Source organism: Equus asinus, chromosome 24 (genome assembly GCF_041296235.1).
Source record: "Equus asinus isolate D_3611 breed Donkey chromosome 24, EquAss-T2T_v2, whole genome shotgun sequence".
In the NCBI taxonomy this organism is placed as follows: domain Eukaryota; kingdom Metazoa; phylum Chordata; class Mammalia; order Perissodactyla; family Equidae; genus Equus; species Equus asinus.
The window spans coordinates 39,221,532-39,247,386 of record NC_091813.1 but is presented as its reverse complement, the minus strand read 5'-3'; the positions used below and the strand labels follow the sequence as shown (position 1 = coordinate 39,247,386).

Genomic DNA, 25,855 nt, shown 5'->3' with positions numbered 1-25,855 from the left:
TTGTTTTTTTTCTATGTTAAGAAATAGTATGTGGAATAGTTAAGAAAACACTTTTTTCTCTAAAACAATTGATCAATTAATATCTTTGTCAATAAAACTGAATTATCAAATGTCTCAAATTCATTTACAGAAACAGTCTTATTTTATACATTTCTGTTTGAACAACATGGTATGCATGGTTACTCTTCCACTGAAGTCCACCAACAGCCAAGTCTAGAAAACTGAGAGAGGGTGAGGTCCTACATAAATAACTCAGATAATTCAAAATTATATCAACATTATAGTTTTTCTTTAAGTTGTTTTTTTCCAAACATTAATAGAAATACATTTATCTCATGAAATGTAACTATAATATACCCAATGACTATTTTTTTCTCCTGTGTTATATAATTTAGACTCAAATTTTTAATGAAAATTATAAAAGTTAAAGATGTATTCATCTCTAAATAATACAATATTACCCAATATTCACAATGGTGCTTAAAAAATAAAATTGTAAAAATATAAAATGATAAGTGGTACATATTTATGCAACGTAGGATAGTGTTTGAATAATTATGTCCAAGAGTAGCACATTGTCGCACATATTTGTGTCGTTTCAAATCCTGCTCATTCGAAAACATTTTTGTGGTTTTATTGACATCATACACCAAGATTTTGATTTACTGTTTATAAGTAATTCTTTAGTTTTATTCACTATACTCTAATTTTATAATGTCACTGAAATTTTTTCTATCATGTTACATAACATTTATTCAGTATTTTATTCAAATTAACAAAATAGTTATTTTAGTATTTAAGAATTACTTCAACTACTTTCAGCAATTTTACAGAAATATGTAATTTCTAAAGATTTTCCCCAAGGCTACATTTTTACTTTAGTAACCTCGCTATAATTATAATAATAAATGTATAGTTTGATATTATACACTTATGTGATATAACCTTTTTGGCAGAAATGCTTTTCTACATTATGAATATGTTAATAAAAAGTAAAAATGTATCTGAACAGATGCTTATAAAGACAATTCATAAGGCAGTCATGTCTATGAATAAAATATAATTTCACAATATTTTTAATCATAATCTTATATTTTACTTTCAAAATTAGATAATAGTATATCATTCAGCAAAGTTTCATTAATTTTTTTTAGTTATATAGAGAATAACATGAAGATATTTTTCAGAATATTTTTACATATACCATATTGGAAATTAGAGTTCGTAAATAGTATGGAAATTCTCAGGGCATTACATCTTTGCATTTAAACTCTCCAAATATGTTATTACCTCACAAATACTGCCATTTCATCTAAATACTTCACCCTATTTGATTATTAACCATTTAAAACTGGTTATGGTTAATTTCTTTATTTTCTTTTCAGTTACCTATTAAAAGAGCAAATAAATACAGGAGTTCAAAGATAATATTTTATTTTTGAAACATATTTCAAGAAATCTAAGAATCGTACCACTGAAAGTTCAACATAGTTTAAACATAATTCAAATGGCTAAACATAATGTAATTTTTCAAATTCTGAATTCTTCAGTAAATATAAAAGGTGTGTGTATAGAGGAGAGACTGAAAATGATGAAAAGCCAAAATTTGATAAATATCCAGAGAATTCAAATTCCCATGGTCAGCTAATATTACTTTAATTTATCCCTAACACAAGCCTTGGACCAGGTTTAGGACTATCAAGATTTCTCTTGCATGCTTAAGATTGGTTTAATATTAGCTTGTGCTCTAGCTGACATCTGCTAAGATGGTTCTGTAGAGGAGCCCTAAGCTATGGGAGTCATACTGGTATCTCTGTAGGCTAGAGTTGATTTCCAGCTGTTCTGGGAAAGCTCTATCCTTCTCTCTGAAATACTGGATGTTGTCTTCGACTCTTAGCCAAAAGAAGGGCTGTGGGCAATTAAAATCCAAAACTCCCCTGGACACCCCCAGGCCTGGGTTTACTGATGGTTTTCACCTAGTGTAGCCTGTTAGACACCCTGGTTAATTATGTGGCCAGAAACACATAATCCCCCTTCTTAACTTCTGCCTTGAGCTCTCATGAGGCCAAAATTCCTAGCACAGATCTTGATGGTTCAGTTGATGTGGAAGCCTGGCCCATGTGCCATTAAGGACCCTGGGGAGATTGTACCTAGATGTCTTTCAGACCCCAAAGCTTGCCTGTACTGTTTTTCTATTGCTGTATCTGATTTTCACCTTCGAAAGAAAAGCATTATGTGAGTATGCTTTGCAAAGTCTGGTGAGTCTTTCGAAATATCAAAACTTGGGAAATCTTTACAGCATTTAATTCAATATTCTAGGGTTAGGATGAGGATGAAGCAAGCCAAGAACCTAGGACACAGAATTTAAGGAGGCTTTCACTTGCAAGAAGCTGAGAGTCCCTCCTTTAATTATGTGATGTGGGTGCATCATTTGCCCCATTCTAGTCCAAGACTTGCTCTCTTTATAGCCTCAAATATCTTTCCAGTTAAATACATAGGACACCTGAGACTTAGACTCTACCACTGACTTGTCTTTATGGTCTTTCCTGCCTTTGTGTCACTCCCAACAAGGTACTTTTCATGAATTTTCAATCATATCTTCATTAAAATCTATCATATCTAGTAATCCTCTCAACAACCATTGCCATTAAAACAAATTTAAATATTCTTGAAATAAGGTATGCTAAAATTTTAGAGAGAAAATGAAAGAATGGATTAAGTATTGCCATTAGAAGAATTTTACATACTTTTTTGAAATAAATTATGCTAAAATTTTAGTTAGAAAAAACCCGATTTAGGACTTGTTTCAATAATTTTGTTAATTATAGAAGTGTTCTAGAAATAGGGCATTGTGTTTGTTGTTTCTGATCCAGAAGTTTGATGCTAATAGTGGCATTATCGTGCAAATTAAGAGGATTGGGCTGGGCAAAATATTAGGTGTAGTATTCCCCACAGTGGAGAGTAGTTAAAGCCTTGAAGTGCAAATAATTATCTTCAAGGGAAGAGCATTAACATTGCGCCTATAGCACTTGTTAAAACATAGGAAAAAGTATTTCTTGGATGACTATTATGTATTAAAATAGAAAATATGATCAACCATAAGAGTTGATGAAAGATGCCACATATTCAGAGTATTTCTGACAGTTGCAAGTTTGAAATATTCTTGGTAACCTCAGTTGATATCCTTGAGTTAGTCTCCACAAGGATTCATAAACCTAAAAGATTCATTTTAATTGTGATGGCATTTTCCCACCATGAGCTCATCCATTAAAATCACATTGAGTGAGATTACAGGTAAAGTACTCAGCTGTTGGCTAATTCTCAGACTAAGATAAAATCATTTAATTCCAAATATCCTGCTATGATTTAAAGTAGCTATCTAAAACTCTAGTCAGTGAAATGTGAAACTGTTTTGTGCTTTCCTTGGGGGCTTGACTTATATCTAAGACAGTAATATATTTTCAATTTGGAAGGATATTCAGAATGAAATTCTTAGAAAATATTTTTCCTTTATTTTTAGTAATAAATCTATTCAGCAATAAAGAATTTACTATTACAGTTTATTTCAATCTTTATTTTCTCTAGTAAGAAGGCAAGGGCTTAAACAAGTTATATCTTGATTTCTGTTACTGAACCAGGTGCATTTTGCCCAGGCATGGTTATGCCAATAACTGAGACTACTAGTTTGTGGCAGAGAAAGAGTTTTTATTCACAAGGCAGCCAAGGAAGGCAATAGGAGAACAAGTCTCAAATCCACCTCCTCAAAAATAGGGATTAGGGATATTTCCAGGATAAGAAGGCAGGCTGGTCTGAAGTGTGGGAATAGCTGATTGGAGGTAAGCAGTGAGGTACTTGATGATCTGTGCAAGCATAGCCAAGTTTCCTGGCTCTTTATAGGAGGCATGTTCGCAAAATGGTGGCATGACCTTGATCTGAAGGTGGAGTTTTTGGCTCTTTGACGTCAAAGGGTCACGTATTGTTCATCTGCACAGGCCCAGTTGAGGAGTCAGTAATCTTAACCAGCCTGAACTAGAAAAGGAGTCAACTCTCAGTTCCAAAAACTTAAGAACTCATTACAATAGTGACCTGGGTGTCAGAGATGTTACGTAATAGGGTGGGCTTTATTAGTGCATTAAATAACTACTTTTCCAAACAGACAACTAGCCAAGTAAAGTTAAAGCAAGTGGTCCCCAGTTTCATTTCCTAAATACTAATTTTCTAGATAGACCATCATTTGTCAGTGATAAAGTAGTTCACACTGAGAGATTCATGTAAACGTATCATGTTTCAGACCAATATTCATGATATATACAATAGTGTTCTGAATTCAACACTAGATTACTTCTCATCCATGAAGGACTGTATATCCCAAAATGACTCATAACACAGACATAGAGTATTATTGTTAGTCAATTGTCTATTAATTAATTTTATAAACATGCTGCTGTACATTTGATCTTTACTTTTTAAATAATATTTGCAATGCACTGTCACAAAAGTAGAGAGTAGGGATGGAACAAAAACATGGATTTTGGAAGCAGTAATTTATTCACAACCTTAAGTGTTTCTGGGTAAACTTTGTCAAAAATTTTTCCTCCTTGAGCATCAATTTCTTCATTTAAAAATGAAAATACTCGGGTCAGCCCAGTGGCATAGCAGTTAAGTTCCCACATTCTGCTTTGGCAGCCCAGGGTTCGCTGGTTTGGATCCTAAACACCGCTTGTCAAGCCAAGCTGAGGTAGCGTCCCGCATATAAAGTAGAGGAAGATGGGTATAGATGTTAGCTCAGGGCCAGTCTTCCTCAGCAAAAAAAAAAAAAAAAAAAAAAAGAGGAGGATTAGTGGTGGATGTTAGCTCAGGGCTAATCTTCCTCAAAAAATGAATTAATTAATTTTAAAAAAGGAAAATACTCTTACCATCTAGAAACATTTTAAGATTCGGTTTTCCATTTTGCAAACCATAGCGTGTTAAAACAACATTAGTAAAGCTCATGAAAGAAGTTAGGTATAAAAGTAAACAAAGGAAAAAATTGTCCTAATATAATAGACAAAGTTCATTGAATCCAGTTATCCATGGCTGATGGGCGACATCAATGTTTCAACCGTGATACATGAACTAATTAAAATGTATGTATAGACTTCCATCTTCCACCGTAATTTCAGAAATCTGAAAGAACTCTTTGTAGCACTCTTTCAATAAGAAAAGATTAGAACAAACATTAAATACACAGACAGATGAATGGAAAAAGAAAATGTGAGATGTATGATGAAATACTATTGCAACTCTCAGATTCTGGCTACAAACAAATGAAATCCTGCCATTTGTGACAAGATGGATGAACCTTGAGGACATCAGACTAAGTGAAATAAATCAGAAAGAGAAAGACAAATGCAACATGATCTCCCTTACATATGGAATCAAAAAAAACAGACTCTTGGAAACAAAGATCAGGATGGTGGTTGCCAGAGGCAGAGGTGAGAGGTGGGGGAAACAGGTGAAAGTGGTCAAAAGATGCAATTTCCAGTTATAAGATAAGTAAATCCTGGAGATATAATTACAGCACAATGACTATAGCTAACAATACTGTATTACATATTTGAAAATTGCTAAGAGAGTAGATCTTAAAAGTCCTTACCACAAGTTAAAAAAGATTGTAGCTACATAAAGTGAAGGATTTTCATTAAACTTATTGTGGTAATCATTTTGCAATATATCCATATATCAAATCATTTTGTTGTACACCTGAAACTTCTACAATGTTATAAGTCAATTGTAGCTCAATAAAACTTGGGGAGGGGGGAGGAAATTCCAAATATGGATGAAAGAAATCAAAGAACATCTAGTTAAATGGAGACGAAAGCTTTGTTGATGGATTTAAAGATTCAATATTGCTAATACATTAATCTCTTCCATTGGATCTACAGATCCAATAGAATTCCAATCAAAAGCCTGCCATATTTTTTGAACATATTCACAAACTGATTATGATATTTATATGGAAAGTCAAAAGACCTTGAACAGACATAACCATTTTTCAAAAAGAAGAATGAATATGAAAAACTCAGAGAACCCAATTCCAAATCTTATCATAAAGCTACAGAAATCAAGGCAATATGCAGGAAGCGCTAAGGAATTTTTCTTCATTCTTCACAGTGAGAAGCTGATGAGGATCCTTGAGATGAGACTCATGAAAGTGTGAAGGCCCTCTTTACACTGTGCTCGCCAGAGATTTTAACTCTCTAGATACTCCACACTGAGCTGCCAGCAGTTCTTCAATTACACTGTAAGTGTGCCTACCGCTACTGGCACCAGCCATGGCTTCTGCCCCAGGTACGTTGTGATTCCTTGTGTTGATGGAAATAATCCATAATCAATCTATAAATGAAAATTTGAGTGAGTTTATTCTGAGCCAAAATGTGAGGACCGTGGGCTGAGGCTTTCCTTCCTCAAGGAGGAAGGGCACCAAAGAAGTGGGGTATACAGAGTGGTTATATACCCTCAAAGAGGATGTTTCACATATGATTGAAATGTCCCTTTTACAATAGTCACGAGACTGCTCTGTCAGCACAGCGATTGATGGACACAGCAGGTAGTAGGTCTGCTATCTTGATGGACACAGCAGGGTGGCAGGTCTGTTGTCTTGAGCTGGGTGGTCACAGCAATTAGTTCCTGGTCTAGGGAAAGATGATTATCCTTAAGGAAATACCAATGTGGGGGGAACTTACACCTTTATCTTAAGGGCATTTGTTCTTGCCGTAGTAAATGTTTAAAGCACATATACAATGCATGCTCAATGGCTATGTCAGGCCCTCTTGGAAAAACAAAATCAGGCCAAATTAGGTTTACACCAAATGGCTTCTTCACATACTCCAATATATCCTATTGCTTGCCATTTCTATTTGTCACTTCTATCTGCCTCTCTCTCTGGTTTGGGGGGCAGCAGCTTTGCCCTGTGACTTCAATTCTCTGATGAATCTACAAAGAGTTGTGTTTCAGCTTGTTTAGCTTTTTCTTAACATATTGTGAGGATGGGAATACTAACTTCCATAATATTCATGTTAGAACAGAAATACAGACTTTTATCATTTAGAAACAAAATAGTCTAAGAGACTAAATTTCCAAATGTTATTCTAAGGAAAATATTTTCCAGTGTACCTGACAAATGCTAATTAAATGAACCCTTCTAATTGACTTCTAATTGGTATTTTTATATATATATATAAAAATTACATTTATACCTAAGAAAGCTACACAATGTGGAGAGTGGTGCTTTGGTTTGCTGACATTCTGGAAAACTGATTTTGTCCTAAATATCTAATTAATTTTAAATTTGTTTAAACTATCTACTCTACACAAGTTCAAAAGGACTATTCACCTTGCATCAGATTTTTCTTATGTATGTACACAATAATCCCCAATCTGCAATTCATTTTCAAACACTTCCTGTTATATCTCTGCCTGAACATTTTTTATTTACCCTCAGGGGATTCCATTTTAGTTTTTAATGTGCAAAGGTGGTATTAAAATGAAATTCTTAGGTGGGAATGAAGTAGAACGTTCTATTCTTGATTAGTAACATATCCTTAACTAGCCTAGTTTGAAGAAAATTGTCATCAACAGTTCTGATATCTCCACAGATGTTGAAGGGATTGGCAGTTTCTGCAGAAGCAGAGACTCCTATATTGTTCTGGATATCAGAACTCCCAGCAGCCACAGCAAGACTAATTGTAGTCTTCGAGCCATAGAATGCATTTGAAGACATTGACCGTTATGAGCTTTAGGGAATAATATAATCAATAATGCATAATACAGTTACATTTTTAAATTTACATATGAATGTATATGTTTGAATATATATTTCTATTTTTAGGAAGATTGAAACAGAGAGTATTATGCCTTTTTATAATGGCATTTCAATAATAAACTTCTCATTAATATCTTTACCAATAATAATTAGATAATTGTTACAAAGAACTTGTTTTATCTACTGTAGTTTGTTGATATTCCAACCCAGACTATACAATGCTATCTGACTAACCTTCCCAAAATATACAAATGGTCAAACTCACCCCAAGACACCAACTAAATTCCAAAATTCTTGGCCAGTCATTCAAGTCTGTGAATGATCAGATTTCTGGTACCCTTTAGTTTTATAATATTTATTGAAATTCCAATCCACACACACCTTAGGACACCCATTCAGATTTGCAAGTTGTTCCTTCTACCTAACTCAAATTTATTAGACTTCTTTTACAATAATAAAAATTTTTTGTCATTTTCTTCATGAAGACCCCAAACACTATTCTTTACTGTTACTTCTGAGTATTTTATGATTGGTATTGCTGTTGACATGAGGAATCTTTTTCAATTATATTTTCTGGTTAACATATTTTCTGCTAATATAGGTAGTTTGCCCAAGAAGATCACTCTTACTTTTATCTCCAAGGTAACGGTGCTGTTTCCAGTTCATGGTTCCTATAATTCTCTCTTTATGGTTATCTTCAGACATAGAAGCATAGACAAGCACACCAAGAAATCTCCTGAGTTGCAGCCATAGTCTCCCTTGTCCTGATTTTATAGCAGCCACCCTATTTAACCGTGATAATCAGTCAATTACACTTACCCATGTAGGAACAACTTTCTTTGCCTTCAGATTTTTTGGGCACAAACAACCGAAAGTGACAGGTAGCAGACATAGCATTAGGTTTAGTTTAAACCCTTACTGTATCCTCAGCTAGAAAGGCCCTTCTCCAATAAGTCAAAACCCCAAGAAATCAAATCAAAAAGAAATTCTTTAACAGAGTCTAAAATCGTGGGGATAAATTCCCAATGTGTCACTGAGAGGGGCTGTTCTAACTTCCATTCCTTGGTCCCGGGCCAGCAATGTTTAAGCAGTCTATGTTTAGCCCACACTAGTATATTGAGCTAGCCTAGCCATTAAACGGACCTAGTATTTTTCCTTCTTTAATATCTGGTCTTAGGGAACTACGTGTAAAGTGTGAGGGCTAAATATCAATGCAACAGTGAAAAGTGAGATGTGGGTTTAGGACACTGTTTATGTAACATAATTTGCCTTTTATAATTGATTGAGCTATACCCCAAAGACACCATCTCTGTTGTATGATGAATTGATATTGAGTCACTCAAATTTATTACTTGATATTTCAGAAGAGGTGCATTTCACGATGGGTATCTTCAAGACCCCTCGTCACCTAATGTCTCAAGACTGATGTCAGGGCTTAGAGTCCATGATAGATCCATAGATCCACTGTTTTTCATTTGAAGAATAATTCCCTGTTGCACCCAGCATGAGATTGCTCGAGAATCCCAGAAGTCTATACTGCAAATTTCCTACTAGATTGGCCAGAAAGTCTACGTGGTACCCTTATTTCCATAGATATATCATGCTTCATGGCATCTACAGAGCCATATGGCTCAAGTGATAGTGCTACTGAGTACCATAGTTTGAAGTAGATTCAGACTCTTCTCTTGCTCTTGGCCCAAAGTCCAAAAACTGGTTCAGATCAAGCACCCATGTTGTGAAGGATAATCTGCTTTCCTCAGTCTACTGATTTAAATGCTAATCTCATGTAAAAATTACCTTCACAGAAACATCTAAAATAATGTTTGACCAAGTATGTGGGTGCTGTAACCTAGCCAACTTAAGACATAAAATGAAATTAATAAACATAGGTGGCAAAAGCATGAATTCTGAAACCATGTTGTTCTAGGTTCATAACCTAGGTCTTCCATTTTCTGACTACTGGCAACTTACTACTTTCCTGTAATTCAAATGCCTCATCTGTAAAATGTGGATTAGAATAGTACTTATTTTCAGGGGCAAAATATGAAGACTAAAGGAGTTAATATAAATAAAATTCTTACATAGCGTATGGTACATAGTAAGTGTTCCAAAAATGGTAACTGTGATTGTCATTAATAGTTTGGAAGAAGACAGCTTTCATAAAACTTTTTTGTACACTAAATATCAAATTTGATATCAATGTGTAAATAATTCCGTATGATTAATTAATTGGCTTAAAGTCTCTGTGTGATTTGTAACTCATCCTTAAGTTTATAGAAACAATTTGTCTGAGGAAACAAATGGAGCAAGAAGTGTTACAAAATTATTCACAATTATGTTCTAATAATTTGAAAAATCACTCTGAAATTAACTACATGATTATAAATTTAAAATGGAAATAAAAAATAAATAACTATCCTAATATAAATACAATTAAACAGGGAATTAATTGTTCAAGAAACATTTTTTGGATTTGACATCAAAATCATAGTCAACAAAAGTGAAAATTTTTAAACTAGTGAAAAAGTGAAATTTTAAACTAATGGAACTACATCAAACTAAAAAGTTTCTGCACAGTAAAGGGAATCATCAACAAACTGAAATGACAATCTACTGAATGGGAGAATATATTTGCAAATTATATATCTGATAAGCACTAATATGCAAAATATATAGAGAATTCATACAACTCAATATTAAAAACCAAACAATTTGAGGGCCAGCCTGGTGATGCAGCAGTTAAGTTTGCACGTTCTGCTTCAGTAGCTTGGGGTTCACCAGTTAGCATTCTGAGTGCGGACCTACGCACTGCTTGTCAAGCCATGATGTGGCAGGCATCCCACATATAAAGTAGAGGAAGATGGGCACGGATGTTAGCTCAGGGCCAGACTTCCTCAGCAAAAAGAGGAGGATTGGCAGGAGATGTTAGCTCAGGGCTAATCTTCCTCAAACAACAACAACAAAAAACAATTTGATAAAAAATAAGCAGAGGAAGTGCATAGACTTTTTTCCAAAGACACACAGATGGCCAACAAATACATGAAAATGTGCCCAACATCACTAATCATCAGGGAAATGCAAAGCAACATCACAGTGTGGTATCACTTCACAACTCTTAGAATGGCTGTTATCAAAAAGACAAGACATAACAAGTGTTTTCGAGGATATGGAGAAAAGGAAACGCTTGTGCACTGTTGCTTGGAATGAAGGTTGGTGCAACTACTATAGAAAACAGCATGGTGCCTCCTCAAAAAGTTAAAAGTCAAATTTCCATATGATCTACCAATTTCACTTCCAGGTTATTGACCTGAAGAGAACAAAAACACTAACTCGAAAAGATACATGCACCTCCAAGTTCATTGCAGCATTACTTACAATAGCTAAGGTATGGAAACAACCTCAGTGTCCATGGATGGATAAATAGATAAAGAAGCTGTGGCATATATATCCTATGGAATATTATTCATCCATAAAAGGAATGAAATCTTGCCATTTGCAACAACATGGATGGACTTTGAGGACATTATGTTAAGCAAAATAAGTGAGACAGAGAAAGACAAATATTGTATGATCATAATTATATATGGAACTTAAAAAAAAATACAAGCTCATACATACAGAGAAGAGATGTGTATTTGTCAGAGGGGCAGATGTGTAGAGGACAAAATGGATGAAAGTGTCAAAAAGCACAAACTTCCAGTTATAAAATAAAGAAGTCTTGGGGATGTTGTATCCAGCAGAGTGATTATAGTTAATAGAACCGTACTGTGTATTTGAAAGTTGCTAAGAGAGTAGATCCTAAAGGTTCTCATCACAAGAAAAAAACTTGTTTGGAACTACGTATGGTGACAGGTGTGAACTAGACTTATTGTGGTGACCGTTTTGCAATGTATACAAATATTGATTCAATGTGTTGTACACTGGAAACTAATATAATGTTAAATGTTAAATACAAAAAAATTTTAAGTTTGTCAGAATTTACCATGGAAACCACATTAACCAGATATTTGTTTTTCAAAATATTTTTTACTCAATTCCATTTGAGATGTGTAAGTATATATATGTTAATATTTCATCTTGGCTGTGTCTGTAAGTTTGTGATTTTTTGAGAAATTGGTCAATTTGATCAAATTTGTTGAATTTACAAGCATGGAATTGTTCATAATATACTCCTTTTTTTTTTTAAGATTTTGTTTTTTATTTTTTTCTTTTTCTCCCCAAAGCCCCCCAGTACATAGTTGTATATTCTTTGTTGTGGGTCCTTCTAGTTGTGGCATGTGGGACGCTGCCTCAGCGTGGTTTGATGAGCAGTGCCATGTCCGCGCCCAGGATTCGAACCAACGAAACACTGGGCCGCCTGCAGCAGAGCGCGCGAACTTAACCACTCGGCCACGGGGCCAGCCCCATAATATACTCTTATTATGCTTTTACTGTACATACAATCTAGTTACAGTCCCTCTTTCATTCTTAATATTGGTGATTTGTATCTCTTCTTTTGTTAAATATTTATCAAATTCTTTGATCTTTTTAAAGTGCCTGATTTTAGTGTCCTTTATGTTTTTCTATATTTTTCAGTTTGGAATTTCATTATTTTCTTCTCTTCGTTATTTCTTCTCACTTAATTTGGCTTAGTTTTCTCAAGCCCCAGATAATACTAAAGGGTACATTTTTATTGCTTTCTTTTTCTGTGCATATGTATATCTCTAATACGGTGGGAAATAGGTTGAATTGTTGAAGACAGGATTTGGATATGTCTGAGTTATCTGGCAAAACATCACCATAAAATACCATTATAATGAGCTTTTCCATACTTCCTTAATATTTGTACCTTTATATGCATACCTTAACCAGTATGGAAGTAAGATGCATTTCACATGATTTCGGTCAGTGTTTCTCAACCTTGGTTGCATATTAGAATCATCTGAAGAGATTTAAGAAATTTTGAAGATCAAATTAATTGCTGAAGATCAATTTAATCAGGATGTAGATGAGACCCTGGAATCACAATTACTGAAAGCTTTCCAGGAGATTCTGATATGCAATAATTTTCATAACAACTAACACAGATCCTACCCTCCAATGAAATAAGTATAGATATGTCTTCATGAAACAACTAAGTTTTTAAATATAATGTGGTTATATAAATAAGAATAAATTAAGTGTATTTATATATTATCAACTAATTTTTGTTTCTGCTATTAGTTCTGATATACTAATCATTCTCTGACTTTAGTGAAAACTCATTATTTACATATGTAAAACAATTGTATAGGGGCTGGCCCTGTGGCAGAGTGTTTAAGTTCACCCCCCCCAGCTTCAGCAGCCTGGGATTTGCCAGTTCAGATCCTAGGTGCGGACTTACGCACCACTCATCAAGCCATGGTGTGGTGGCATTCCACATAGAAGAACTAGAAAGACTTACAACCAGGATATACATCTATGTACTGGGGCTTTGAGAGAAAAAAAAAAAAAAAAGGAGATTGGCAACAGATGTTAGCTCAGGGCCAATCTTCCTTACCAAAAAAAAAAAGGTATTAAAAAAAACAATGGTATAGTGGCATTGTACAACTGACTTGGTATGATGAACTTCTGCCTGGGAAAAATACAATCCTAAAAGGATTTATTTTCATGCCTCTATCTCTATTCATAGGCTAATACCTGAAAAGCAGAGAGAATAAAGAGCAGTAATGGTATCATTAGTAGGTAGTTGTTGTGCTGATATAAAGTGTATGATACAAGCTCACTGGATGTTAAAGAGAATCAAGATGGAGAGCAAAGAATTAAGTCAAATAAAGGAAAAGCAAATAGAATTTTTGAGGAATTCGCTGCTTTCATTTATTTTCTCTTATGTGAGAGGAAGGAAAGGAGAAAAGATATTTGGCAGAAAGAAACTGGGAAAGTGACCCAAGACATTTTCTCAGGTTAACGTTTTACCATCAGTTGCACCATGCCTTCTTTTATTTTTTTGCCCTTATTTATTTTTTAAATTTCTATGGCTTTGTCTGAGATTCAATTCTCATTATTTGGAGATTGTCAATTTCTTCCCTGGAGTCCAAGTGTAAAGTTGGGCAAGATGATTATAATTCTGCCACCACCCTTTTTGGGGTCCTGACAAACTTGCTCAATAAATAGAGGGTGCATTCACTGACTTCCTGTAACTTCAAGTCTCTGGTAAATGTTGACAGAAAATATAAGAAAAAAACAACTAAATATAATCTTACTATTAGGAATTCAACCACCCTACGTACAGAATCAAGGTTTACACATGTGACAGTAAGTTCAAGAATGATTGATACAAACAATGAGAAGCACAATAAGTGAGCAAGGTACACAGATGCAGGTACATGGATCGATCTATTATTAGGTACTTCTAGTTCTAAACTTCAAATAAAAAGTCTACGTTTTTAATTGTGAAAGAGATATTCACATATTTCCATGTGCTATCTTAGCATTCTGTACATAGAAGAGACATAACATGATATTATAATTATCTGTTAATCTCCACATCTAAGCGGAAAGTTCCATGATGAAATTTTTTTTATCTTTAGTGACTGGTGGACAGAAATGAAGTTGATAATTTTTCCCAGGTATATTAATAAATGTATTTCTTTAATATATCTCATTAACTAATTAAATGATCTACATCAAATATTTTGAGGATTCTAATGTATACAATATTTGGATTAATATTTGATCAATATCTTTCCAACTATTCCCCAAAAATCAGTATATATCCTGCATTAGAAATGACTGCACTGACTCCAGTGAAATCAGGTATTGATTTGAACATTTTATTCTTAAGTTATATAACTGAAAGGGGCCATGTCCTTACGTCTCTGAGCACTAGCACCTCAATGATTCCTGTCTGACACCTGAAATCTGTGTGCTATTCTGTTACACTTCTTTCACCTATCTTAATTCCCAAGGATGTATGCTTTCTTCTTGTACGAAAGACTATCTCAACCATTCCTATTTAGTAAAACAAGGTGAGTTCGAGATCACATTTAATAAAACAAGTAAGTATTCTGTTTTGTAATTGTTGCCAATTTTTTTTGGTTCTGACCATAAATTCTGCCTTATATGGTGGAAATTGTAACTAATAGAGTGTGTGAGGCATAACCACGACATGAGTTCCTCAAAAGAAGGCAGGAAATAAACATGAAGTAGAGTTTGGGATTGAAGAGACAAAAAGTAGCTAAGTACAACGGGAGGAGAGACCTTGTGGCTAGCTGAAATCTGTAAAGCTACAGATGTTAGAAGGGCTGAAAGAAGAAACAATATACTAGTGACGTTGGAGAGAAGAAGCCACAAGTTCTGATGGCTGGTTGGTGTGCAGCTAAAGAAATGGAAAGGGCAAAGGTAATGTTTCTTTCTTAGTTCCCATTGTTAGCTTCCTCTCCTTAGTCTATCCCTAAAGATTGGATCGGTGTCTCCTGGGAATCCGTTTCTGACTTCCTTCTCTTCTTTCTCAGTATACCATGAGCAGGCAATTTTCTGTGTCCTTTTGTTTTTCTACCACCCAAGTGCTCATACCCCTAGATTTGTATATCTAGCCCAGACATCATATTGAGTGCTAATAAGTTTAACCTAACCAGGTAGTCGTCTTCTATACTTGGGTTTTTATAGGACCTCTCATTTAACACTAAAAGGACTTCATTACTCATCTTCCAAATCTCTAGTATTCCTTCAATATTGCTTTTTCAGCATGTAGCAAAAGTATTCGTTCAGGATGATGGCAGATTATTTCATACTGATAAGGAAGTTTTTCATTTTTATACGTTTGCATTTTTTTTGTACACATGTTGTTTTGAAGTTATTATAAATCAACCATGAAAATTATCCCTGAAGTTGAAAAAAATAAGGGACTAAAGTATTTAAATAATATTACAGTGAATATTGGAAATAGTTGGCAGACAAAAATTAATTCATATAAGCCTACACATATTTGATCACTTATCATACTTTTTTTTTTTTGGAGGAAGATTAGCCCTGAGCTAATATCTGCCTCCACTCCTCCTCTATTTTTGCTGAGGAAGATGGTCCCTGAGCTAACATCCGTGCCCAACTTCCTCTACTTTATATGTGGGACACCTACCACAGCATGGCTTGACAAGCAGTGTGTAGGTCTGTAGCCGGGATCTGAACCAGCGAACCCAGGGCCACTGAAGTGGAATGTGCGACTAAGCCGCTGCACCACTGGGCCCGCCCCTACTTATCACACATTTTAAGAGAATTGATTCAGGTTTTAAAAAAATGAAATCACTGACTCAAAGTATTGTTTCAATTATTCTTGTCTATCATAACCTTAAATATCAACTCTAAGCTTGGTTCAAATATTTTTGGCCAGTATTCCACCAGTATTCTGATATTAAACATCTTGTTAAAAAATAAAAATATCACAACACGTTAAAGCTTTTCCTGGTCACTTCCTTTTAAATTGCAATTTAACACGTATTAGGTCATTATCTTTGAGTATTTAGCTGTCACACTGTGATCTCACTACAAGGAGAAGAAAGAGTGTTTGCTATATTGACAGTTAATTAGCAGCCTTAGGATTGAAGTGGTGTAGAGATATTTAAAAAGACAAGGAAAACAAGCGTGGGGAAATTTGCTTTTAAGGGAAATCACAGAAAAGTCTTTCCCATTATTCAAATGTTCCTACAGATAGTCTCTTGTATTACAAATGAGGTCAAACACTGGTTTTATTTACTACGCCTTCACTGCTCATGATGTAATAGACACTCTAACTTCTGAAAACTGCAAACTACACAGTCATTCTTCATTGTAGTCTGGTTGATACATGATAAAACATGATTTAAACTTGCCTTTTTTATGTGAAATGCAGCAGTGGTATGATTTTCTTTCAAAACATATTCCATGATATTTCATGGAAAATTATGATAGTAACATAGGAGAAAGGGATGGTTTGGAAAGTGATAGGATGATTCTGAATCTATGAGTGACTATTTAACTAAGATAATTTTTAAAAGTCTATCAAAGTTTCAAATTTTGTTTAGAAGATTCCCAACAAGCTCAAAGCCTGAGATATTATTTATGCAATCAAAGGTTATGAGCACTGAAAAATATAGCACACATTAGGAACAAAACATCAACTGGATTCCATCAATGCAATTCCATACACAATTGAATACAGTTATATCTTTTATTTTTAGTTGAGCAAATTTTATCAAATTGGATGCTTTATTGACATTTAGAATAAATCTTAAGATTCAGAATATTAGAGGTATACATGAAATTATTTAAAATCTACTTTAATCTATAGAAAACTAGCCTAGTATGTGGTTGGACTCTACTAAACCATGAACCCGATTCAATATGATTCAAAAGGCAGACAAAAATCAAAGTTAAATACAACAGGTATTCATATTTTTACTCCAGGTTTTGCTAAAATTTGGGCATTAATCCATCTTTTCAGAGCTGGGTTCTTATCAACCTGGTATATGGCTAGTTTTAGATGGAAATAGCTATAATACAATGATAATGGGATCAACCTCTCTGTTATTGCTCTTAGAATTTTTATCTTTCTCACTATGCGTGAGAAACTTTATTTTATTCATGTTTTCACATGCCATCTTTCATGCTTGGAACAACTCTCAGTTCAATTTGTTTACCTGCATCTCTTTCACTCCCACAATTCAGTTAAAAACTACAGAGAAGTCACATTCATGCTATGCCAGACCTGTGTACACGTCTATTTTTTAAAGGCCTTAATCTAAAATTGTCCCATCGCTTTGATTATCACTCCTTTTACAACACCATTGCTACAATCTTCAAATTTAGAGCGTGCCCTATCTCTGAAAGATAATTCTAATTTCTGCCATTGAAGAATACCCTCACAGATTGTTCACCCCATCTCTTAGCCAGGGCATGTAAAACACCAAATGTGTACTAGCCTGACTGCATGTATTCGAGGAATTTCATTCTCCTAATGAATTTCATCCCACGGTATTTTTTGTTGGGTTCCATCTCAGGGATACCAGTTTCTCCTTTAGAGAGGTTGGGTGTTCCATGTTATTAGAGGGTGTGATGAGGTCCACTCATTCTCTGTTCATGAGTCTAATTTCAAACGTATTCATGCTTCATTCTCTAGGCTTGGCAGCCAAGCTATCATACATCATACAAAGCTGATGGAGTGATAGAGCTAGAAATATTTTCTAATTATCTACACTGACTATGAATAAAATAATTTGATAATGTAAGTTTCATCTTAAGTAAGATGCCTTTAAAAGTAATACCTCTGAACAGTGGCTAATATCTTTCTCTTTTAATAAGTGGATAATACAAAGAAAGATTTCTTGATATAAGGAAATCAAATAATCAAATATATTTTATACCTGGTATTTGTTTTCTGTTTTTTTCTCTTGATCACCATTTTATTAAAATAAAATTTTGTCTTCAGTCTTGTCATAATTTCTATTATATGCCCTCTCACAATTTAGACATAAAGCCTTTTGTTTGTGAAGATTTTTCTACCTACCACTGCTTACACATTGGACCAATACTGAAACTGAGAGCTAAGAGAAATATTTCAGCTGCTGGTAATGAATATGTAGATGTTTTATTTCTGAGACTTTTTAAAAAAATTATATTTTATAGTATTACTAGAACCATCCAAAAAAGAAATATACATAGTTTTATTAGTGTTTTATTTTTTATTCTTATTGAGAAGACAAATATTTTCTTTAGAAGGAGATGGTCACATATTTTAAATTGCTAAGCTCTAACTCGGATATATCCACATATTATTAAAGTTGGATATGGCTCTTTAGCTATTTTTATACATATACACACATGCACAAACGCATATATATACATATATTCTTTATATATATATATATATATATATATGAACTAATCAATGGCAACCCAAGTCAATGACAACCCAAGTCAATGACAGCCCAAGTCAATGGCAGCTAATCTATAAAGAAAGACTAATTATTTCCTTCCAGAGCTACAAATCTGTTCGTACTTAAGGAAATAAAGCATATTTTCCACATTGTTACCTATAAAATATTTCCTATAATGAATTCATTTTATTATTCATACTTTCTTACTTTCACGAAAATTAATCATAGTTACTACGCATGTAGAAACAGAGATGACTGCTAATGAGACTTATAAGTAATTCTGCAATGGTACAATGACATTTCACTGCAGGTTGTATTCTGGTTATAAATCTTTTTCTATTCTAGGAGGGATTATGCCCAAAAAGGAGATTTCTCAGAAATGGCAGCAAAGCCTCCCAAGACAGATTGGATATCGCAAGTTCCGCAGAATCTCTTTGTCTTGATACCTAGCTTTAGAAAAGCCAAATGTGTCTAAAATTCTAAAAGAGAAACCTCTAAGAAGGCACTTTAAAGAAACTTCAAGTCTTTTGAAGGCCTAACACTTAAAATGTTTATCACAAAACTTTGTCAGGCACCTTACAACTTTTTCATTTTTCTGTACTTACAAAATTATAAGAAAGTGTTGATGAGCAAGATTATCTATCTACCTATCTATCTACCTATCTATCTAATTAGATATATTTAAAATGAAACTGAAGCTATAGTAAAATTAAAAAGAAAAATAAGTCCAAATACAACAAAGTTTACTTTTAAAATGAGTATTTCTCAAACGTGATAATATTTTCAGGTTCCAAAAACCAGTTCCAATGTAAAATAAATCAAACTCTCAGTTGTAAATGTTTCGAATTTGTCTTAATCTAGACCCACAGAAAGGGAAGATTCCCTACAATTTTCATGAATCATCTCTTTGAAATCCCTTATATTTCTTCAGGGAAATTGTGTTCCAATTAACGTATCTCAAAAGCATCTTCTATCTTTCTTCTGATTTATTTCAATCAGTATTTAAATATATACAATTATCTTTCATTAAAAGTCAAGCAAGCCAGAAAAAAAGTTTAAATAAATTGTAATATAAAACTTTTAGGTAACATAGAAATACACAGAAAATAGAAAAATGGAAAATTGCATAAAGAAGTGTACCTACTGCCCAGCTCCATCAAATGCTACCGTTTTCTATACTTGCAATAGTTACAGTTAAATAGATGATGTAGTTTATTTAATAGTCAAGGCCTGTAAATAGTTCTCCTTGATGTGTTTCCTGTCTTTTCTCTATCAGAGTCAATCTGTATCTGAATTTGGTAGTTTTTAGAAGCCAGGCTCATTCTGCATATCTATAAAAATTATTTGATCTTGCTTACCATGCTTTCAAACTTTATATTAAAGAGGCAGTATAGTGCAACTTCTTGCCTAACATTGTTTCTTGGTAATTATTAATTTTGATTTAAAAATCTCTAGTTCATTGGTTTTAACTACAGTTTAAGATTCCACTTACAAGGCTATCTATCTTTCTCACAGGACATTATTTTAATTTATTTTATTCTAATATTTTCTATTGAAAATAATGCTATAGAAAACATTATTGAGTATGCATCCATACGCATATGTCTAGTTTCTGAAAAACATACATCTCAGAGTCAAATGAGTGTTGCAAATTTACCAAATAATGACAAATAGCTTTCCAAAGAAGTTGTGAAGATTGCCTTCCCACAGCGGTGTTTAGTAGTTCCCACTTCTCCACATCTTTAAACACCTTGGTATTGACTGATTTGTGCCAATTTAAAGGATATGAAAACAGGCTTCAATATTGTTTCAAATTGCATTTCTCAGAATACTAGATAAGATGGACATGTTTTCACATGTTCATTGGCTACTCAAGCAACCTTTGTGAGTCATTATTTTCATTTTGTTTGCATTTCCTTTGAGCCTTATTCCTCATTTTCTTTCTTTTAGGTTGGTTACATAACTGCTGCATACTAACTTTTGTTGGTTTATACATTGCAAATGTATTATGTGAGTCTGTGTTATCCTTGTTAAGCTTTATTATTCTTACTGTTTTTTAAAAATTCAATATAGTTAAATTTATTAACATTATTGTCTATATTTCTTTACCTTGTTTAAGAAATTGCTGCTTATTTTAAAATATGATCTTATATCTTTCTTTAATATTTTTAAATGTTACTGTTCATATTAGGTTTTTGAATTACAGATATATTTTTGTGTGTGTTTGTAGGAATCTAATTTTATTTTGTTTCCATATGGAAAACCAATGGTTTCAGCATCACTTATTGTAAATTTAATCTTATTTCTACTGGTTTGCAATGCCATCCCTGTAACTATCATCTTTTCATATATACATGAAACTATTAGCAGGTTTGCTATTCTGTATCATAGTTGTTTTTCACTGTGTAAAGTTATACTAAATTGTTTATTGTGATTTCAGAACATGAAGGAACTTCCAATTCTTTTTTTTTTCCAAAATAAACCGATCTATACTACATAGCAATGAGAATAAATGCAATTAACTACATGCAATAAAACGGATGAATCTCACAACATAATACTGTGTAAAAGAAGCCAGCTGTAGATGATCATACACATATGCCACATGATTCTGTTTAAATAAAATTCAAAACCAGGCGGACTACTCTGCGATGTTAGAAGTCAGGATTCTGGTTACTCTTGGGGGAAAGATAAGACTGAATAAAGCAAGAGGTAGGTGGGAAGCTCTTAGCTTCTGCTAGTTTTCTTATCTGGGTATAGATGACAAGACTGCACACTTTGTGAGAATGTCTTGAGCTGTGTGCTTTTATGTTTTTATGTGATAAGTCAATAAACAGTTTACACAAAAATGGTCTTTATTATTCTTGACAATAGTGCTCATTCTTGAGACTTTCTCCTATCTCTACGTTGTTTTTGTTTACCTTTTATTCTTGCCTAAACTCATTACCATCTGATTTCTCCCCCTAGGAAACTCCTGACTATGCTCTTGCTAAATTCACTAATAATTTTGCTTTAGCAGCATGCAACGGAAACTACCCACGTAAACTGGTGAGTTGCTCTCTCAGCAGCACAAGCCATGGCTGAGTGCCTTCCTTAATAAAAACTTCTTTTCTTGTGGGTTTTATAAGAGACTCTCTTGCCTTTCTACCTATATGTCTGACCACTCTTTTCCAGCATTTATCACTGGCCTCTCTTGCCCTGCCTATACAAAAGATGCCATTTCTTCTACCATTTCTTTCTGGGCCCCCTAATCTGATCTCTCTCTCTAATTTCCCTGACTGTTCATTTTCACTGCCAGATTTTTAATTCCCATTTATGTAATGAATGCATGAAAAACTCTAAAGCCTGACTCTAAAGGAGATCCTGATTTCTGGTCTCCAGATCCAAATTCAACTATTGTGTATCTCTACTTGGGGGTCTGACAGTCATCCAGATAGAATTCATTTCTTTTCGAACCATTTTCATTTTCAAAGTTTTCTTGGAAGAAATCTGACAACACCCCTGGTGTTCAACCACTTCTTTTTTCAGTCAATTCTCAAGAAATAAATCAGTAACAATAATCAGTAACAATAATGAGTATGGTGAAGTAAAGATGGCCAAGACAATTCTTTGGCATGCTTCCCATAAAAAGTCAGGGTCAAGGATCCCTCATCTTGTATCTGGGTAAGTTTGGTTTCTGCTTTGACCAACAGACTATGGAAGAAGTGATAATGTGCCAGTTTCCAGGACCTGAACTTAAGAGCAGCCGCCATGTCTATTAGAACACTCACGCTGGGGGAGTCCAGCTTTCATGTAAGGAGTCCATCCATCATGCTGTGAGGAAGCTAAAACAGCGTATGGAAAGGACTTACAAAGACAGAGGGAGATGCCTTAAAAGCGTGCAGTTAATTCAGCCATCCCAGCTGTACTTAGGCAGAATCAATTCTGGATTGTTCCAACCCAAAACGATTCTCTATCTTGGACCTGGAATAACCTTTCAAAAATAAGTACAAACTATGTTTAAAACATGTCAATGTCTCTTCTCTCACTGTCCACAAGATAAAGTTGAAACAACTTTAAGTAACATGTAAAAGTCACTTTGTTACCTGCCTCTATCTGCATTTTAGCATCTTCTCTCACTAGTCTTTTCCTGCTTGTTTTAGCTTCTAGTTTCCTGGAACTTTTCATTTTATTTCTTAATTTAATTCTCTACACATGCTGTTGACTTTCTGAAATAATTTTTCTCATTTTTTTCTTTTTTTAGGATTGGCGTTACTAAGAATCACCTCCTCTAACGGGATTTGAAAGTCTTCACAAGGCTGAGATGCTGGCACAGATCTCACAGCAAGGCTCTCAGCGCCTCCATCGTCACGTATCTGATGGGATCAGCGTATTATCTGTGGATCTTCCCTACTATACTGTGAGCCCCCTGCGCTCCCTTAGGGTAGGGACTGCTAATTTCTTACTATGACAAGTCCAACTTTGAGCAAGTGCTCATCACCTTTTATGTGCTGCAACATAGGTAGAGAAGAAATAAGTAAATAAATGAATGGTAAGTCTGAAAAATTCTCAATGTAAACTGACTTAAAAATATAACTTCACAAACAAATAGACTAATAATTGGACTTTAAAAAAATTAATTTCATGGATTCTTATATAACACTTTCTAATTTATATTTTGTTCCATATTAATACCTTGCATTTAGTGAGTGCTTACTCTCTGCTTAATGCTACACCTGCGCTAACTAATTTATTCCTCACAACAGCGCTATGTTGTAGGACTTCTCTGTCTCCATATTGCAGATGAGGCAACTGACGTTCAGAGAAGTTGAAGAGGGCACCCGACGTCACATAACTTCTCATTGGCAAATCTAGGAGTAAACTTAGGTCGTCTTTTTCTAGACCCCCACCCCCCTCCCGAACATGACTGCCTCTGTTTTAAAAGCCAAAGTTCACAGACTTGTTTTAGTTAAGGTGGGAGACATCTGTAGAAAAGAATTTTATTGTTTTTGGATTCTAGGGATATAGTTCTCTCATGTCACATCCTTTATTATACAGAGATATAATTTTAAGAATATGAGGAAGTAAATTTTGTATCCCTTATAATGAAGTAATACTGTTAAGTGGATAGCAAATATTCAGAATTCTCTTTACAAACTGTCAGTGATTTAAATCTTATTTTTAACAGGTGAGAGGCTTAAGATATATACAAACAAATGCCTGGCATCATCTGTCTTAGTAGCAGTAAGTATTTTTCTTGGATTACTAAGACGTACATTGATTTTTGAGGCAATTGGGAAAATTTGTGTGCAACCTGTGCTGGATCAAGTCTGAAGTCACTACCCTGTTCCCGTCTATGTTCATCCTGTGCTGCTGGTCCTTCTCTGTTTACTTATTTCAATTGGTTTTTCTCAAGTGTCAGTCTAAATGAATAGAAAATGTTCAAGATCACCTACTGCAAGCTTATCAAATCCTGTGTAGACCAGCTCTGTGCAGTGCGGAAATGAACAGTCATTTGAGTTTATTTAGAGCCATGCTGTTTTTCCTTTCCTTGTTTTCTCAGTATACCTGAGACACTTTGATAGGTTTTACCAGAGACATCTATACCAGAGGTCAATTCATTGAGATTTATAGTGTCGTATCTCCACTGAAGGCAAAATGAAAGAGATTCTGCTGAGTGGCTACTTGGTACCAGTTATTAGAAGGCCAGAAAAGTGTTCCTCTCCCAACTCTACAACTTGAAATCGTACAAATAATTATTTTTTTTGTTAAGATTTCAACATTTTAAGATTAAGGTTAAATTAGGATTCCACATGCATTATCACATTTGATTTACAAATAAATCTTGAAAAATTATTAAGGTAATAGGATTTCAGGTTTCTCTACTAGAAATCTGAGACCAGAAGTAGAATGACTTAACCAAGATTACATTAGAGCCAAGAGCAGAACCCAGAACTTCTGCCTGTTAGAGCAGAATCCCAAAAGATGGAATAAACACTCACAAAGAAGCCACTTTGATTACCACAGTGACTCAGATTGCGGTATTCTTTTAGCCATTCATGGGTAATGTTGAGTTTAAATACATACCTGGAAATTTTTTTAAGTTCTTCAGGGAAATATCCTCAAAGACAAAAGTGCAAAAACATTAAATTTTTCAAATATTTGGTAACTTTGTATTTCCTATGCCAATCATTAGGAATTAAAAATGTGTGTTTTACGTTGTTATTATTTACAATCCAGAACACTAGAATGTCTTGTGCATATACTTAAACGACAATCATGAGGAATGTAGTTTCATTCTGCAATTTACTACATCACAGAAATATACTAGTGGAATATATTCTTACTATAATAAATATGGTTATATATATATATATACACCCACTGTATTTTACTGATTACATTTCAAAGTCAATCAGTGTCATTGGATACAGACAACTGTTGAATCGCTAAGTATACCACACAATTAATAATTTACTATTAGAGGGCTGAAGTTTACCTTGTAAAATTTTGGGGTAAAAATGTTGGATATACAAATTTGACTCTTTTAAACAATGTGAAGACCCCTTTCTGGACATGAGCAAAGTTTTTCCCTCTATAGATGAGATGACCTATATGAAAGACTAATTGTCATTTGAATAACATTTTCTTTCCATGTGAAGTTATTTCACAGATTTGAAAAATATGAATATTGTCATTTGCATTCTATGAGAGCTTTGCTCATGACAGGAATCATTGACTGAGCAATAGAAACTCAGCAAATGGCTCATAATTTGCAAAAATTTTCCAAAATTAAAGATGCTTTTTCACTTTATCCTTGTCTTTTCAGTAAGGAGATTTTAATTATTTATTATATGGATATGAATCATTCCACTTAGACTTCCTCAAACACTGTAAGTAGGTGATTGACGTAGGAGGAGGAAGTATATACTTGCATACAGCTGAGCTTTACATAATACCATTGCTTACATCAAGATACTTGCCAATTCTGCCTTATAAGAATGATATCATAATTAACTCCAAATTTAAAATTATTTGGTAAAATATATGCTAATATAATTATCATTGGAGTTACACTAGTTTTAAACCAGCCACTAAGCATAGTTTTAAATGGACTAATGATTTTAATCTCTGTAGGGCTTGATTGAAAAGAGAGATACCATATCACTGTATCAAAAATATAAGCAAAAGCAATATATACATA

The 25,855-nt window shown here is 34.0% G+C and overlaps 1 pseudogene; it reads right to left on the bottom strand.

Moving 5' to 3' along the window:
- Positions 1-25,855, bottom strand: part of LOC106848477 (cerebral cavernous malformations 2 protein pseudogene) — a 37,367-nt pseudogene that overhangs the window by 1,488 nt on the left and 10,024 nt on the right.